At 34.2% G+C, this 5344-nt stretch overlaps 1 pseudogene; it reads left to right on the top strand.

Moving 5' to 3' along the window:
• Positions 1–4817: 4817 nt before the first annotated feature.
• Positions 4818–4936, top strand: LOC111741379 (annotated as a pseudogene).
• The last annotated feature ends 408 nt before the right edge of the window (positions 4937–5344 follow it).

Below are 5344 nucleotides of genomic sequence, written 5' to 3'. Positions count from 1 at the left end.
TGCAAACTAAAAATTAAATACAGTACATATTACACTTTTAATGGCAAGCTCTGAGAAGACAGTAATTTAATCTTGTCTCATTTCTCCAGAGCTCATTAAGAATGGAGTCAGTGGAAAAAGCCAGATAATGTGAGGCCAAATGAGCTATGTATTTGATTCTCCATTTGCACCCCAGCCATAAAGACTTAGTGCAGTGACAACATGTGAAGGCCATAATCAGTCATCTTCCTTCATTTGGGACCCCCTGAAGTTTTGAAAAAGGCATTTCTTCTTTTAAGGTACAAAGCAAATGATAATCCACAAAAGTTACTGAAAGTATTTTATAAATATGCATAACTGATGAAAATGGTTAGCAATCAGGAAATATTTATTTAGAATGTGTGAGAGACTGTGGGAAATGTAAATGAGATGTGATCTTTGCCTTCGAGAAATCTCAGTCTGCTTTGGAAGACAAGACTTGCTCTTTGAATTGATCTAATTGCATTCTGAAAAAACAAACAAACAAACTAGGATCTATTTTTTTAATGAACAATCCATGTAAAAGGGAATTGACATGTTTTGCGTATTAAATATGAGCCAAGCACTGGGCCTATATTATCTCACTTAATCCTCACACCAATGCCATGAAACAGATATAATTCTTCTCATTTTGTACATGAGGAAACTGAGGCTTATACAGGTGAAGTAACCTGGATAGGTCTCATAACTAGGGAGTGACAATCCCTAGAATCCATTGCAGGCCAACATCTCTGGGTCCAATGTCCATGTTAATTTCATTTCATTTCATTCTACTGTAGGGATGGCCATAAAGAAATCACAGGAAAAGAAATCATTGTGAGATATGCTTTGAAGGAAAAATTTGCAAAAGTTTATAACTGCTTGCATATGGATGATATTAATATCAAGACTTTATTAACAAAATGATATGGAGGATTGACTGAATTTTAATGAACTCTTTCATAAATGAGTTAAGGCGGGAGCATCAGGAAACAAAAATCCAACTAAATGTATTGAAGGAATCAGATTAGTTTTATCTACCTATTTAAAAAGACTCGACAATTTATATAAATGTATATTTGTCATCTTATACAATATTTTTAATGTTGGAATTTTTAATTTAGGAGGCAACACTGTGAAGAGGAAAAAACATTAGGTTAGAAGATCTGAATTTGATTTTTAGCCTTCAAATTACTGTGGTATGACTTTGGGCAGTTCATTTAATCACTTTTAATTTTGTAGGAGCATTAATACCTATTCTATTCCCTCCAGCCATCTATACTCATCCACCTTCCCATCTATATCCATCCATGCATCCATCTACTCACTCAACCATACATTTATTCAATTACCCATTCAATACACATTTATTAAACACCTACAAAGTATCAGTCACTGGAAACATGTTAGAGTTAAACTAGACTCAGATTTTGCCCTCAAGGAGCCTACAGTCTAGAAGGAGATACAGAAATGAATATAAAGCAATGTAGTAAAATGTGGTGGGTGTTGTAAAGAAAATCTGCCCTGGCCACAGTGGGCAGAAAGGAGAGGTCACTTCTACTTGGTGAGAGGGGATGGACATCTCATGGACACCATGAGAGAGAGAGGTATCACAAAAAAAGGTGACACTTGAGCTAACTCTTGGTAAAGTACGAGTAATTTTTCCCAGTGAATCCGGGATGCGATGTTGGGAAAGGTGTTCCATCCAGGGGGAACCACATAAATAAATACTCAAAGCTGTGATATGGTGTGCTTAGTCAGGAAACTACATGCAGTTTGAGTTTGCTGAGATGTAGGGTGGGAGGAAGATGCAACAAGAGATGAGGCTAGAGAGGATGGTTTGACATGCTGAGGTCTAATTTTATTCTATGGGTACTGGGAAATTATTAAAAATTCATAAGTTAGAGTAAAATGATCAGATTTGCATTTGAGAGAGACTACAGTTGTAGAAAATCAATATGAGCTTATTATAAGAAAACATATGAGGACCCACTGTAAACCGCATATCACCATATAAATCACTATATAAATGTTTGCTTTTATTTTTAGTTCAATATAAGTCATGTTGGCTATAATATAGACCATGTGTGATGGATAAACATGAATTCTATGTAACTATGTATTTATTTAAATAAATAAACCTATGAAATTTAAAATATTTTTAAATTAGAAATGAATGATAACAATAAACTAAGGAAACTTATAAAAATTTCACCTTGTTCCAGAACTCTTATCTCAATAAAACATGTTGCTGGTGAAGGTCCCTAAAAAAGAATAAATAAAAATATTGGTGATCTTTGAAAATAATAAGTGTTGGTATGGATATGGAGAAACTGGAACCCCTGTGCATTGTTGGTGGAAATGTAAAATAGTACAGCTGCTATGGAACACAGAATGACGGTTCCTCAAAAAATTAAAAATAGAATTACCATATGATCCAACAATTCTACTTCAACAAAATTCTACAAAAAACTGAAAGTAGGGTCTCGTGAAGATATTTGGATAGCCATGTTTATAGCAGCATTATTTACAATCGCCAAAAGGTAGAAGCAAAGTGTTCATCAACAGATGAATGGATAAACAAAATGTGTATATAATACATACATATAATGGAATATTATTCAATTTCTTATAGAAGAGGTAATTCTAACACATGAAAAACCTTGAGGACATTATGCTAAGTGAAACAAGCCAGCTGCAAAAAGAAAAATACTGTATGAATCCATTTACATGAGGTATCTAAAGTAGCCAAATTCATAGAAACAGAAAGTAGAATGGTGGTTGCCATGTCATGGGGGACGGGGGAAACAAATGGAGAGTTGTTTGATGGGGACAGAGTTTCAGTTTGGGAAGATGAAAAAGTTTTGGAGATTGGTTGCTCAGCAATGTGAATATATTTAACACTATTGAACTGTACACTTTAAAATGATTAAGATGGTAGTTTTATGTTATATATATTTACTACAATTAAAAAACACATTGATGATTTAACAGATTAAAATGCATTAAAGAGATTTATGAAAAATGATCATCAAATAAAAGACTTAGTTTTAATCATTTACAATGTGAGAGGTTTCTTCTCTTTTTTGTTTTTTGGTGGGGGAAGGTAGTGGTTTATAGTCAAAGAAATTATTACACACTAAATCTCCACTTGACACTAAATTAAACTAAGCAGGTATACACTTCTGGAACATTAAGAAGGGAATCAAATGATTTTACCTATTACTTTTAATTAAACAACAGCTTAAAATAAGGAGAAATACCACAAATCCTTTGTGTTTTCACAATCACTCAAAAATAAATCCAAGAATGGAAATCAAGGAGGAAGATACTCAAATGAAGTTACTTTACGGATTATACTGTAAGGCAAATCAACCCACTATGCAGGTGAAACTCATTTTCTTTTCAGTATAAAGATGCAGGATCACCCTCCTCCGTTGTGTAGATCTACCTTGATTCTATGCTTTCAGCAGAATAGTTAGAGGGGAATTATTTCCAACTCGATAGCATGGTGGTTTTCAAATCTGAATTCAGAGAATCACCTGGAGAATTTATGAACCTTGCAGGCCCTGGGCATTATCTCCTTCCACCAAATTCTGATTTAATAGATCTGGAGTGAGATCAAGGAATTCGCATTTTAGCCACACATACAAAGGGAGTGGGATTCTGATGCTTGAAGTTCACAGATAAAACTGCATTACAAATAACTATAAGCAACCTGTCTCATATATAGTTAGAATGTTCAGATAGAGCTGATAAATGGTTAATTCTAATTAAAAGATTCTTTTTAATATTAAAAGGTAAATTCCTATCATGTATTATTTATCCTTTGAACAAGATCTCCAACAAGTTAACTGTGATCCACAGGTCAGACTGGCGGTCCAGGATGCCTGCAACTGTGAAATGAACCCACAGAGATACCCACCCAGCAGGCAGGAGTGCTGCCCATCACCTCTGCTGTTGGAAACTACTCTTCTACTCTCCCCAAACTCACAACAGAGCATTATAGGAAATTTAAATTAGTTTGAGGATGCCTATTGGTGTCTTGTGAAATATAACCAAAGGCGATGGAGGAAAGAAGGCAGACATCTCAATAAATCCTGGAATTTCAGAGCTAGAAATTGATGGTTAAGGGTCTAACCCTCTAAAATTAGAAATGAGGTAACAGGCAGCGAAAATTAAGAAAAATGTAAGCAATTTATCGAAAACCACATGAATGAGGTTTCCTTGAATTCTACTTCAAATGATAGTCTCGCTCCTTTTAATTCCTATAGCAATGGATTGCTGTCCCTCCATACACCAATTATATACAAGAAACAAACCAATTAGATACATATTTTTTATAGCCTGAATAGCAAAAAGGACTCTTGCAGGGACAGTAGGCAATTTGGGATCTGGCACTGTGCATTATAATTATGTCATTTAAAAATTTTAGTCTGACCTCTCTTTTTACATGTCTTCACTGGTCATAAATATGGGCAGGGATGCAAATTTATTAAAATTTCACATATTATGGAAATAAGACTGGTAGGTGAATAATAACAACAAAAACAAAAAATACTAAAGAAAACTCACTGATTTTTCCTTTTTATTTTTTTTTTTTTGCTGATAAAGTATATACTTTGTTTTTAGTTGGTGGCTAATTCGATAAATAGCTAGCAATCGTTGCAATAGGTTAATAATAGTATGACAGACAGGAAAAAAAGAAGCATCCATTTTATATAGTCAATGAAGGCCAAAAGTGAAATCTATGTCCTTTACTGCAATTGAATAAGCAGATCATACTGAAAATGGCATAAATGTCAATAAAATAAAAAACTGTCTACAGCCATGCCACCCTGAACGTGCCTGATCTCGTCTGATCTCGGAAGCTGAGCAGGGTCGGGCCTGGTTAGTACTTGAATGGGAGACCACTTAGGAATACCAGGTGCTATAGGCATTTTAAAAAAATAAATAAATAAAATAAAATGAAAAATTGATTCCTAGATTCTAGGTCAGATGCTTCTTATAAGCTACCTTTTGTGAAATAAATCAAGTATAAATAAAGGTATACACACACAACACATTCATATTCACATAGATAACTATTTTTGTCTTTCAATTTACCCTCATTCATTCAGTTTATTCAACAAATATTAATTGAGTGCCTACCAATTGCCAGGCCCTAGTGTGAGTAAAACAGGAGCTAATGAGACATATAAGGTCCCTGACTTTGTGGAGCTGATAATCTAGAGGGAGGAAGACAGACAATAAGCAAGATTATGAACATACATACAAGTAATTTCAAAAAGTAATAAGCACTCTGAAAAGTTTGATAAAGACATGTGAGGAAGACTGGGTGAAAAAA

The sequence above is a fragment of the Pteropus vampyrus genome, unplaced genomic scaffold (genome assembly GCF_000151845.1).
Source record: "Pteropus vampyrus isolate Shadow unplaced genomic scaffold, Pvam_2.0 Scaffold77, whole genome shotgun sequence".
NCBI classification, from domain to species: domain Eukaryota; kingdom Metazoa; phylum Chordata; class Mammalia; order Chiroptera; family Pteropodidae; genus Pteropus; species Pteropus vampyrus.
This window is presented reverse-complemented; position numbering and strand designations above follow the sequence as displayed.